This window comes from Theropithecus gelada, chromosome 8, assembly GCF_003255815.1.
Source record: "Theropithecus gelada isolate Dixy chromosome 8, Tgel_1.0, whole genome shotgun sequence".
Taxonomy (NCBI): Eukaryota; Metazoa; Chordata; class Mammalia; order Primates; family Cercopithecidae; genus Theropithecus; species Theropithecus gelada.
The window spans coordinates 113,022,511-113,036,568 of NC_037676.1; the positions used below are offsets into that span (position 1 = coordinate 113,022,511).

Consider the following 14,058-nt stretch of genomic DNA (forward strand, 5'->3'; position numbering starts at 1 on the left):
AAAAAAAAAAAAAAAAAAAAAAAAAAAAAAAGAAAAGAAAAAGAAAAAGAAAGAAAGAAAGAAAAAAAACCAGCAAAGAAAAGAAAAAAGAAACACCAGCAACACCAGCAACAGGTGCTTACACTTTAATTGAGATTCAGTAATCAAAACATTTTAAAAAGTTATAAAGATAGTAGAAATATTTTATGTATATATTCTGTTTTGAAATATTTTGTTCTTCTTGATTTTAAGGTAGACAATATCTGCTGAGCCATTCTTCAAACTCAGAGTATGACATTAAGTCTGTGTTTCGTCATTGCTGGTCTACTTATTTTTACTTCTTACTTCCATGTCTGTATGTCTCAAAGGCTTTACCTTTTGCCTCTGCCAGCTCAGATGCAGGCAAGCTAACAATCATCTTTCAACTTAAATACTGAAAGGTAGGGAGAGTAAGTTCTGTCATTGTATTGCTATTGTACCATTCTAAAATAAAATTGTTACATTTTTGCATATAACATTTTTGTAGCCATCTAAAACAGACTATGTTTTTGAATAAAAATTTTAATATGATAATATGTTTTTCATGTACCCTTTCAAATATGTTCATTTTACATTGGTTATTACACACTAAAATCAGTTGTCCTTATAATAATCGTTATTATTACTTTAATTTTTAAAATTTCAATAGGTTTTTGGGGAACAGGTGGTGTTTGGTTACATGAATAAGTTATTTAGTGGTGATTTATGAAATTATGGTTCACCCATTACCTGACCAGTGTACACTGTATCAAATGTGCAGTCTTTTATTCCTCGTCACCCCTCATCCCCATCCACTGAGTTCCCCAAGTCCAATGTATCATTTTTACGCCTTTGCATCCTCATAGCTTAGCTCCCATATGAGAGTGTGAACGTACAATGTTGGGTTTCCCGTTCCTGAGTTACTTCACTTAGAATAATAGTCTCCATTTCCATTCGGATTGCTGTGAATGTCATTATTTCATTCCTTTTTATGTCTGAGTAGTATTTCATGTCTATATGTACCACATTTTCTTCATTCACTTGCTATTGATGGGATTTGGGCTGGTTCCATATTTTTGCAATTGCAAATTGTGCTGCTATAAACATGTATGTGCAAGTGTCTTTGTCATATAATGACGTTTTCTTCTGGGTAGACAGCCTAGTAATGGGGTTACTGGATTAAACAATTGATCTACTTTTAGTTCTTTAAGGAATCTCCATACTGTTTTCCATTGTGGTTATACTAGTTTACATTCCCACCAACAGTGTAAAAGTGTTCCCTTTTCACCACATCCACACCAATATCTACTATTATTATTTTGATTTTTTCATTAATCATTATTATTTTATTAATTCTTGCAGGAGTGAAGTAATATCATATTGTGGTTTTGCTTTGCATTTCCCTGATCATTAGTGATGTTGAGCATTTTTCTATATGGTTGTTGGCCATTAGTATATCTTCTTTTAAGAATTGTCTATTCATGTCCTTGGCCCATTTTTTGATGGAATTTTGGTTTTTTTTCTTGCTGATTTATTTGAGTTATTTGTAGATTCTAGATATTAGTCCTTTGTCGGATGCATAGATTTTGAAGATTTTCTCCTACTCTATCTGTTAACTCTGCTGATTATTTCTTCTGCTGTACAAAAGCTTTTTGGTTTAATTAAGTCCCACCTATTTATCTTTGTTTTTGTTGCATTTGCTTTTGGGTTCTTGGTCGTGAACTCTTTGCCTAAGCCAATGTCTGCAAAGGTTTTCTGATGTTATGTTCTAGAATTTTCATGGTTTCAGAGATTAGATTTAAGTCTGTTCCACCTTGAGTTGATTTTTGTATAAGGTGAGAGATGAGGCTCCAGTTTTGTTCTTCTACATGTGGCTTTCTAATTACCTCAGCACTATTTGTTGCATAGGATTCCTTTCCTCACTTTAACATTTTGTTTGCTTTGTTGAAGATCAGTTGACTCTAAGCATTTGATTTTATTTCCAGGTCCTCTATTCTGTTACATTGGTCTATGTCGCTAATTTTATACACATACCATACTGTTTGGGTGACTATGACCTTATAGTGTAGTTTGAAGTCAAGTAATGTGACGCCTTCAGATTTGTTCCTTTTGCTTGATCTTGATTTGGCTATGTGGGCTTTTTTGTTGTCGTCGTTTCCATATGAATTTTGGACTTTTTTTTTTTCTAGTTCTGTGAAGAATGATGTTGGTATTTACATGGGAATTTCATTGAATGTATAGATTGCTTTTGGCAATATGGTCATTTTCACAATATTAATTTTACCCATCCATGAGCATGGTTGGGGTTCCATTTGTTTGTGTCATCTATGGTTTCTTTTAGCAGTGTTTTGTAGTTTTCTTCGTAGAGGTCTTTCCTCTTTTTGGTTAGGTATATACCTAAGCATTTTATTATTATTATTATTATCTTTGCAGCTATTGTGAAAGGTGTTGAGTTCTGGATTTGATTCTCGGCTTGGTCACTATTGTTATAGAGCAGAGCTTCTGATTTGTGTATGTTAATTTTGTATCCTGAAATTTTGCTGAATTTATTTAACAGTTCTAGGAGCTTTTTGGATGAGTCTTTAGGGTTTTCTTGGTATACAATCATATCATTGTATGATTGCAGTGACAGTGCAAACAGTGACAGTTTGATTTCATTTTTACTGACTTGGATGCCCTTTATTTCTTTCTCTTGTCTGATTGCTCTGGCTAGGACTTCAGTACTATATTATGCTGAATAGAAGAGGTGAAAGTGGGCATCTTGTCTTGTTCTAGTTCTCAGGGCTTTCAGCTTTTCCCCATTCAGTATAATGTTGATTGTGCATTTGTCATATATGGCTTTTATTACTTTAAGTTATGTTGTTTCTATGCCAGTTTGCTGAGGGTTTTAATCATAAAAAAGATCCTGGATTTTGTCAAATTCTTTTTCTGTGTCTATTGAGATGATCATTTGATTTTTGTTTTTAATTCTGCTTATTTGGTGTATCACATTTATTTACTTATATATATTAAACCATCCCTGCATCCCTGGTATGAAACCCAGTTGATCATGGGGGATTTTCTTATTGATATGCTGTTTAATTTGGATCACTAGTATTTTGTTGAAGATTTTTCCACCTATATTCATCAGGGATATTGATCTGTAGTTTTCTTTTTCTGTTATGCTCTTCCCTGGTTTTGGTATTAAGGTGATGCTGGCTTCATAGAGTGATTTAGGGAATCTTCCCTCTTTTTCTATCTTTTGGAATATGTCAATGGATTTGGACCAGTTCTTTGAATGTTTGTTAGAATTCAGCTTCTGATAGAAGTCAGGTCCTGGACTATTTTGTTTTTGGCAATTTTTTTATTACCATTTCAATCTCGCTGCTTGTTATTGATCTGTTCAGAGATTGTTTATCTTCCTAGTTTAATCTAGGAAGGTTGTATATTTCCAGGAATCTCCTCTGGGTTTCTAGCTTATCCACATAAATGTGTTTATGGTATTCTTGAATGATATTCTGTATTTCTGTGTTATCAGTTGTAATATCTCCCATTTTGTTTCTAATTGAGTTTATTTGAATGTTCACTCTTCTTGATTAATCTCACTAATAGTCTAATTGTATTTATCTTTTCAAATAGTCTAATTTTATTTATCTTTTAAAAAACCCAGATTTTTGTTTCCTGTATCTTTTGTGTTGTTTTTGTTTCTTTATTTTTATTTTTTTTTTTCTGCTTTGATCTTTGTTATTTCTTTTCTTCTACTGGGCTTGCATTTGGATTGTTCTTGTTTCTCTAGTCCCATTAGGTGTAACCTTAGATTGTCTGTTTGTGCTCTTTCAGGCTTTTTGATGTAGGCATTTAATGATATGAACTTTCCTATTAGCACCACCACTTTTGCTGTATCCCAGAAGTTTTAATAGGTTGTTTCACTATTACCTTCAGTTCAAGTCATTTTTAAATTTCCATCTTGATTTCATTGTTGACCCAATGATCATTCAGGAGCAGGTTATTTAATTTCCTTTTATTTGCTTGGTTTTGAGGGTTACTCTGGGAGCTGATTTACAATTTTATTCCACTGTGGTCTGAGAGATTACTTGATATAATTTCAATTTTCTTAAATTTACTGAATCTTCTTTTGTGGCTACCACATAGCCTATTGTGAAGAATGTACCATGTGCTGATGAATAGAATGTACTCTGTAATATCTATTAAGTCCATTTGTTCTAGGGTATCCTATCCACCATTTTAATCACAAACTCTGTCCTTCTAATTAAATATTAATTCATACTTACAGTGTGGTCAGCAGAATTATAAAATGGCTTTCAAGATCCTTGTCTCTTGATGTATAAAACCTGCTTAACCTGCAGGGACTTTGAATAAGTTTGATTTTATTCCTGTAGGTAGTTTATATTACTTGGCATAATTGACTTTGAGAAAGGAATATTATCTAGGGCAACCTGACTTAATCTTTCAGCCCTTAAAAGAGCCCAGAATCTTCTTGAAGTCAGAGATTCAAGGTATAAGAGGGTCATCATCCATTGTGAGTTATTTGACCAGGGAAGTATAACCTCTAGGAGCTGAAAGTGTCTGGCAGCTGACAGGCAGCAGGAAAATGAGTTCTTGGGTACTATAAGGAACTAAATTCAGCGGACAACCTGAATGAACTTGGGAAAGAAATATTCCCGGCCTGGCGCAGTGGCGCATGCCAGTAATCCCAGCACTTTGAGAGGTCCAGGCGGGTGGGTCACCTGAGGTCAGGAGTTTGAGACCAGCCTAGCCAACATGGTGAAACCCCATCTCTACTAAAAAAAATACAAAAATTAGCTGGGCATGGAGGCGGGCACCTGTAATCCCAGCTACTCAAAAGGTAGAGGCAGGAGATTCTATTGAACTCAGAAGACAGAGGTTGCAGTGAGTGAGCCGAGATGGCGCCATCGCACTCCAGCCTGGGCGAAGAGCAAAACTCCACCTCGACGGGGGGGGAAAAAAAAAGGAAACAAAGAAATATTCTCCATGGTCTCTAGAAAAAGTAGCACAGCCCCACCAACATTTTGTTTTCAGTCTTGTACAGCCTGGACAGCACACCAGTCATGCTAAGCCTGGATTTCTGAGCTAGGGAACTGTGAGCCAGTAAGTGGGCATTGTTTGAAATGCTATGTTTGTGGTACTGTGTTATGTAACAACAGCAGATTCTAATACAAGCAGTGTCTATAATATGCTAAATTTTTCACGTTTATTGTTACATTTAACAATGAAAATAATCCCATGAGAAAAGTATTGTTACCTCTGTTTTAAAATGAGAATAAAAAATGATCGAGGGGATAACTTGCCTCAAGTCAGGAATTAGATTAAAAATCTCATCTATCTGAACTGAAAAATGTAATTTTATCCACTAAATTATGTTTTTATTCCTGTGGTATTTTCTTTCCATATTGTGATCTGAACCAGAGTCTGAACTATCTTGATAATGAAATCACTAAACAGATGAAAGTCTAAAATTTGTTTTAATAACTAACAGGAAAGTAGGAAAAAGGAAACAGAAATGCAAAACAACAAAAGCAAGTTAAAACAAAAACTAAAATGGGAGACTCAAGTCTTAATATGCCAATAAATACATTAAATATAAATACACTAAATATACAAATTATAAAACACATACTAGAAGATTGGATTGAAAAACCATGATCCAACTATTAGTTGTCTACAAAAAATCACTTTAAATGTAATGATATAGGTCAGCTAAAAGGGGAAGTATGGAAGCACATATATAATGTAAACATTAATCAAAGTAAAGAAGAAGTGGCTATATTTTGTATAAAGTGTACTTCAGAGTAAAAAAATTTTCAGAGACAGAGAAGGTGTTATATAATGATAAATTGGTCAATCCACCAAGCTGTGGATTCACATAGCAATAATAAATGGGTATTCACCAAACTAGAGCTGCAGATTATGCAAGGCAAAAACTGATAGAACATTAAGGAAAAATACACCAACCCACAATTATAGTTGGTGACTTCAATACCTCCCTCAATAATTGATAGAATGACAAGAAAAAAAAAGAACAAAGATTTCAATTACACTATCAACCAACAGATAAAAGTGACATTTATAGACCAGTTCACACAATAATGGCAGAATAGTTTTTTTTTACATTCCTCCAGAAAATACACCAAGATAGACTACATCCTGGAAACAAAAAAACAGGGCTCAATAAATTTAAAAGAATTATAATTATATGTGTGGTGTTCTCTATTTAAAATGAAATTAAACTAGAAATTAATAACAAAAACTTCAATAAGGAAAAACTTCAAAACTTGAAAACTAAACAATGCAATTATAAATAACTCACAGGTCAAAGAGGATGTCCCAAGGGGCATTAAATACAAACACGCAAACAGAAAACATTGAACCAAATAAAGTTTAAAATACAACATTTCAAAATGTGTTGAATTCAGCTAAAACAATGTTGTATGGAAAATTTGTAGCTTTAAATGTTCATATTAGAAAAATTGAAGTATAGGAAATCAATAAACTAAACTTTCACCTCAAGAACCTATCAAAAGAAAGAAAAATAAATGAAAACTAAGCAAAATAAGGAAATAATAAAAATAAGAGCATAAATTAATGGAATTCAAAGAAGACAAATTTAAAAAGCAATGAATTAGATATTTCTTAAAATATTTATTAGTTTAAAAAGTTTGTATAAAAACTGAGAAGAAAAAGAAACAAGAAATAAATTGTCAATATCAGAATGAAGATACAGATATCACTACCTACCCTACAGATACCAAAAGGATGAGAAAGGAGCACTATGAATAATTCTAACCATATATTTGACAACTTAAATGAATTGAAATAATCCTTAAAAAAACACAAAGTGCTATGATTCACTCAATATGACGTAATTTAAATTATATATTAAAAGAATTGAATTTATAATCATATATTAAAATTTATTCTATAAAATGAATTTACTATATAAAATATGATATATATATATGCAGAGAGCGAGAGAAATTTTATTTCAATGGAAAATTCTACCAAGATTTAATAAAAAATTAATATGAATTCTATATAATTTCTTCTATAAGACAGAAGAGATGGAAATACATTTCATTTATTTTAGGAAGCTAATATTATTCTTTTTTTTTTTTTTTTTTTTTTTTGAGACGGAGTCTCGCCCTGTCGCCCAGGCTGGAGTGCAGTGGCGCGATCTCCACTCACTGCAAGCTCCGCCTCCCGGGTTCAAGCCATTCTCCTGCCTCAGCCTCCAGTATAGCTGGGACTACAGGCGCCCGCCACCTCGCCCGGCTAATTTTTGTATTTTTTTTAGTAGAGACGGGGTTTCATCGTGTTAGCCAGGATGGTCTCGATCTCCTGACCTCGTGATCCACCCGTCTCGGCCTCCCAAAGTGCTGGGATTACAGGCGTGAGCCACCGCGCCCGGCCAGGAAGCTAATATTATTCTTATACCAAACTAGAAAATGGATAAAAACAAAGAACACCACAGATGTGATCTTAACTACTGTTTTGCAAGTTTTTACCATTAAGTGAAATTTAGTAAAGATATATGAAATTTCTCTGCATTATTTCTTAAAACTGTATGATAATCTCTTTTTAAAAAGACTATTTTTACAGAAGTTTTAGGTTCAGTGGAGAATTAAAAGGAAGGTACAGAGAATTTCCATATAATTCTGCCCCCACACATGCATTCTTCCATCCTCCAACCAGTGTAGTGCACTATTTTATGTTTGATGAACACATCATTTACCCAATGTTTTTAGTTTATATAAGGGCTCATATTGGTGTTGTACAACATTCTAAGGGTTTGACCAAATGTATAATGTCATGTATTCACCATTATAATATGAGAAAAAGTATTTCACTGCTCTAAAAATTATCTGTGCTCCACCTATTCAATTCTCTTCTCCCAACCCCAGGCACCCATTGAACTTCTACTATCTCCATAGTTATTTCTTAACCAGAATATTATATAATTGGAATCATACAGTATGTAGTACTTTTCAGATTGGCATCTTTTACTTAGCCCTATGTATTTAAGGTCCCTCCATATGCTTCCATGGCTTGATAGCTCATTTCCTTTTAGCACTGAAAATATTCCATTGTCTGGATTTACCACAACTTATTTATCCATATAACTACTGAAGGACATCTTGGTTGCTTCCAGATTTTGACAATTATGAATGAAACACCTACAAAAATCGATGTGCAAATTTTTTTGAGTTACCATATGATCCAACAATCCAATGCTAAGTATATACCCAAAAGAAAGCAGAGCAAATTAGTATATTGAAGAGATAGCTGCACTTCTTTGTTCATTGCAGCGTATTCACAGTAGCCAAGATATAGTATCAACCTAATTATCCATCAACAGATGAACAGATTAAAAAATGTAGTACCTGCACACAATTAAATATTATTCAGTCATCTAAAACAATAAAATCCTGTCATGTACAACAACATAGATGGAACGGGAAGACATTATAATTGAAATAGGCAGAAAAAGACACATATTGCATGTTCTCACTCATATGCAGGAAAACAAAACATTGATCTCATTGAGACAGAAGATATAATGTTGGTTACCACAGGCTGGAAAGTGTAGTGTGGCAGGCGATAAACATGAGCTTGTTAATGAGTACAAAAATATCACTACATAGAAAGAATAAGATCTAATATTTGGTAGCACAATAGGGTGACCATAGTTAAAAATAATTTATTATGCACTTCAAAATAACTAGAAGAGTGGATTGGATGTTGCCGACACAAAGAAATAATAAATGATTAAGATGATGGATATTCCAATTACTCTGACTTAATCATTAAACACTGTATGTTTGTATTAAAATATCACATGTTCCCCATAAATTTGCACAATTAGTGTATATCCATAACAAGAAAAAATTAAAAATAATTAAAATTTAAGAAATAGAAGAGTAAGAAGGAGAATCAAAACTTCTCAATTTACTTCACATGAGAGACCTCATTGTCTTTTTCACTGTCAGTTTAGTTGTATCCTACATGCCATCTCTTACAATATTGTATATCTAGGTTTCCGATAAATTCAGAAGAATATTTTATTTGAAGCATTCAAATGTGACTACATAACAACATGGAATTAGAAAGATGTCTTAAACTCTGTTAAAAAGAAAAACAAAACAAAAATAAATAACCGAAAACAAAAATATTCATTTGCTCTTTATGTAGAGAGAAAAAGCTTTACATGGCACAAAAGTATGCTTCAACAAATTGACTTTATTGAAGGAAATAATAGAACCTGGTTTTCGCAAAGTTAATTGATAATTTTCAATGTACTTCAGTTTCAATCATCATGCTCATTTAGGTCTTGAATTTCTAAAATTTTAGGATTTGCTAATTGTTAAGGACTCTTATATTCTAAATTGTATATAAGGACAGATCATTTTAGAAGTGTTATTTGTCTGACATGTATGTGTATTATCTCAAATATATATATCTTCCTGAATGTTGTTCAATAATTATTTGTTTTTCAGGAAATCTACCTCTTTCCTTCTGAGACACCCTGCATTAATCGTGCCTGCCAAACCCCTTTTTCTTTCCAGTTTTATGTCAAGTAGCATCTGCTCTGAGAAATTGGTATTCTCCACCTAAACACCATAATTTGTCAGATGTCCCTCCTGTTTGATCTAACTTTGTAATCCCAAAACTCTTTATGTTTATCTTTATTACGACAAATTGTATACTGTGCTTTAAATATTGATTTTTTTTTTTTTGCCTGTGTCAAGCACACCGCTGTAACATTTTAAAGGGCAAAAATGGGGCCTTAAACTTTTGTTTTTCATCACTTCAAAATCACCTGCTTAAAACATGGCAGGCACTTGATACTGCTTGCTCACTTAGACACATAAATGAAACCTAAATGTTTGCATAATGCTTTCTAAGATTACCATTTCTTTGGTTTCTGCTGTAGAAGTATTTTAAAGTAATTGCTCTCCCTTTAAATAACACATGTCCAATTTGGAATTATCAGCTTGTTTCTCTGCACTGAAAACTATTTTTTATGAAAAGATTTCAATCACACTTACAATCTAAAAACGTATTTCATTCATCTCACGTATTATTTTTTAACACAACCGTATTTTAAATTTGCCATCAATTTTATTCTTCCAATGTTCAAGAACAAATAGAAGCCATCAAATGTTTATACCCTTGTTATTCCAATATTTTTTTCAGCTGTTCTCCTTTAGCACTGAGCTTGCTTCTATTTAATCTATTATGGGTAATTAAACCATATCATTTTCCTTTGTACAGATATAACTAAACAGTTATACAATCCCACACTCTAATTGCAAATCATTTAAATCCTATTAATTGATGAATGCATTCATCATTCATTTGAGGTGATGTGGTGAGTCTTCAGAGATAACACCACAGGACAAAACTTCTAGAAAATTCATTATGATCACATAGATTATGCATCTTCCACACATTCCTTACCTATAGTACTTCCTATCAGTGGGGACTTTGCATACTACCTATATAAGTCAGTGCTGGCACAGAATCAGACAGGCACAGTGCCCTCTCTAAGAAAATAAAACACTAGTAATCCCACCCAAATATATATAGTACCCTGTTCAATTATTAGAAGGAGATTATCACCAATATAAGCACTATCTATAATGAGGAAATATGAAGTCTTGATTACTTTTATGACACATAAACCATAATCACCATTAATTTAATGATTACTAACATAGGCAAAAAGAAGCAAAAGCAATAAACATACAATTCTAGGCTCCTGGTGCTTCTTTGAATGCTTGTTTATGCAGACTTGTTACCTCTTTTGTGAAATGGCAGCCAAAAAGACTCTGGGACTATGGCTGATGAAAAACTCAAGGAAAGATTCAAGACCAAGAACAATGATGGTATTAATTTGAGGGTGGTAGGTCATGATGGTTCTGTAGTGCAGTTTAAGATGAAGATGAAGAGGTATACACCACTTAGTAAACTAATGAAAGCCTACTGTGAACGACAGGGCTAGTCAACGAGGCAAATCAGATTCCAGTTTTACAGGCAGCCAATCGATGAAACAGACACATCTGCACATTTGGAAATGGGATATGAAGATACAACTGATATGTTCTAGCAGTAGACAGGAGGGATCTGCGAAAAAGGAAAGCAGCCAGGGAAGGTGCATCTCATCTTCATTCCAGAACAATGTCCTTAACAGACCAAGATTACATTCTCAATTAGGAAACTGCAATTTGGTTCCATCACATCCTGACTACTATGATACACCTTTTCTTTTTCTTTTTCTTTCTTTCTTTTTTTTTTTTTTCTGGACAGGATCTTACTCTGTCGCCCAAGCTGGAGTGCAGTGATGTGATCATGGTTTACTGCAGCCTTGACCTCCCAGACTCAAGCAATCCTTCCAACTCAGCCACCACATTAGCTGGGGCTACAGGCAGGTGCCACCATGCCCAGCTATTATTAAAAATTTTTTGTAGAGATGAGATCTCTCTCTGTTGACCAGGCTGTTCTCAAACTCCTGAGCTCAAGTAATCCTCCTGTGTCGTCCTCCCAAAGTGATGGGATTACAGGCATGAGCCAGCAGGCTGGGTCCATTCCTTAATTGTATGTAAAAGAACTGTTATATGTGGGAGGCAAAGGTGGGCGGATCACTTGAGGTCAGGAGTTTGAGACCAGTCTGGCCAACATGGTGAAACCCCATCTCTACGAAAAATATAAAAATTAGCTGGACATGGTAGTGCACGCCTGTAATCCCTACTAGGGAGGATGAGGCAGGAGAATTACTTGAACCCAGGGGGTGGAGGTTGCAGTGTGCCAAGATCACGCCACTGTACTCTAGCCTGAATGCCAGAGTGAGACTCTGTGTCAAAAAAAAAAAAAAGAATAAAAAGAGCTGTTATATGTGCATTATATATATATGTGTGTGTATGTGTGCGCGTGTGAGTATATATATGTATGTGTGTATATGTGTGTGTGTGTGTGTGTGTGTATTTTTTTTTTTCACTGAATGGCCAGTGGTATGTTTTGACCAACATCAAGTGGAGCTGAGAGAGGGGAAAATCCTGGTTTTGTGACAAAATCCCCTTTGTGCATTAGTGTCATGCTCATTAAGCTCTTCTTTTTATATTCTAGTAAGTTACTTTGTTCTCACTTTTTTAGCAACAACAACAACAAAATAAAAATCCTTGTGTGGCTTGTTCAGTTGAAGAATTTTAACATTTTCATATATCATTATAAAACCAAGGACAATTTTATAATTTCTTTTGTACGTAGACATGTAGGATAATCTGTCTTTAATTAGGGATAAATTAATCTAAATAAAATAAATCCTGAACAGTTTTTCTTTCAAGTCTCTTTTTTTTTTTCCCTTGATGATATCCCACATAATCAAGTCAAATGTCTTGTTGTTGAAATAAACTTCTTGCTTAAAAAATGTTCTAGTACCTAAACAGGGATAATAGGTCATAAAGTAAACTTTAATATTAGTACAGCTAGTAGTATAAGAAGGATAAAATTATTTTATTTATAAAATGTACAGGCTGATCAGTGAAAAATAGAAGCACAGATCTGGAATGGTAAAACATAATAATTGAAATTCCAAACTCAGTGGATTTCATAGGTACCTGATTGAACGCAGCAATTTAGTCAGTTGGAATATTAAATCAATTGATATTGTTTTGGCACAAAATTCAAACCAAAAAGAAAAAAGAAGAGGTATGGAAGATCATTCCAGAAGCAGTAATATTTGACAAATGAGAACTAGAACTAGAGAAAAAAGATAAATTGGATGACAGAAAGGGAAAGTTGTGAATTCTTGAAAAAAATATTAACAAAATGTTTTCTGAATTAAGTTAATCAAGGCTCACCAAATATGTAATAAACCAAAGACACTGCTACATGTTACTGTCAAAAAGAAAACAAATTCATGAAAATAATTTTTTTCTTAATAATTAATGCACTAGTATATAATTCCTTATATAAATTTTGTTGATTAATTGCGTTTGAGAATCTCAGAACTTTTTAGACTTAAAAAGATAACCTGCAATACCTTAAACTTCCACATCAAGAAAATTGGAGAAATAAGGGTTATTCAAATTTACATAAATCAGGAGAAAATCAGAGCAGAAAAATAAAGAAAATCAACCATACATACAGCTGATTCTAAGACAACATCAATAAAATTGATAAAACTCCATCCAGGATAACCTGGGGAAAAACACACAAAAGAGAAGACGTTTCTGATATTAATTAAAAAGACTGACATTTTTAATGATGGACATTAAAAATAATAAAGAATACTACAATGAATTCTGTGCCCTGAAAACTGATAACTTAAATTTAATAGACTAATTCTTAGAAAGATGCAAACCGCCAAAATTCACACTAGAAAAATAGACTTTAGGAATGGATCTGTATCTAGCAAAAACATTGATGATAATAAAATAACTATTAAAATAATTACAATTTATTTATTATTATTAAATAAATAACCATGCCAAAATAGCACCAGGTCCAGATGATTTTACTGTTAAATTCTACTAAACTTTTATGGAAAAAATAACATTAATCCTCTACAATATTTTCCAGAATATACAAGCACAGGGAGCATTCCATAACTCATTCTCTGATGCCAACATTAATCTAATAATGAAATAATGTAAGGACTTTACAGTAGAGAAAAACTAACTACTCATTGCCACTATGAACATAGATACAAAAATTGTTAACAAAATATTAGCAAATATAATTCATTAATTCATAAAAATTGTTATATACCATGCTCAAGTGGGATTTACTCCAGGTATGCAAAGCTAGTTCAACTAAAGAACACCAATCAATGAAATTCTCCATATCAACAGGTTAAACAAGAAAAAATATGTATGATTATTTCAATATACTCAGAAAAGTATTTTAACAAATTCCAAAACACATCCATGAAAACACTATGGCAAACAACAGACAGCATCACATAACACAGATAGTGTCAATAAACCACAAATAGAGGCCATCTTCCTGAAATCGAGAAAGATTATTTGCAAAAACCTACACTGA

At 33.1% G+C, this 14,058-nt stretch overlaps 1 pseudogene; it reads left to right on the top strand.

Annotated features, from left to right (window-relative positions):
- The first annotated feature begins 10,852 nt into the window (after window positions 1-10,852).
- Window positions 10,853-11,203, top strand: LOC112630197 (annotated as a pseudogene).
- Window positions 11,204-14,058: the final 2,855 nt, after the last annotated feature.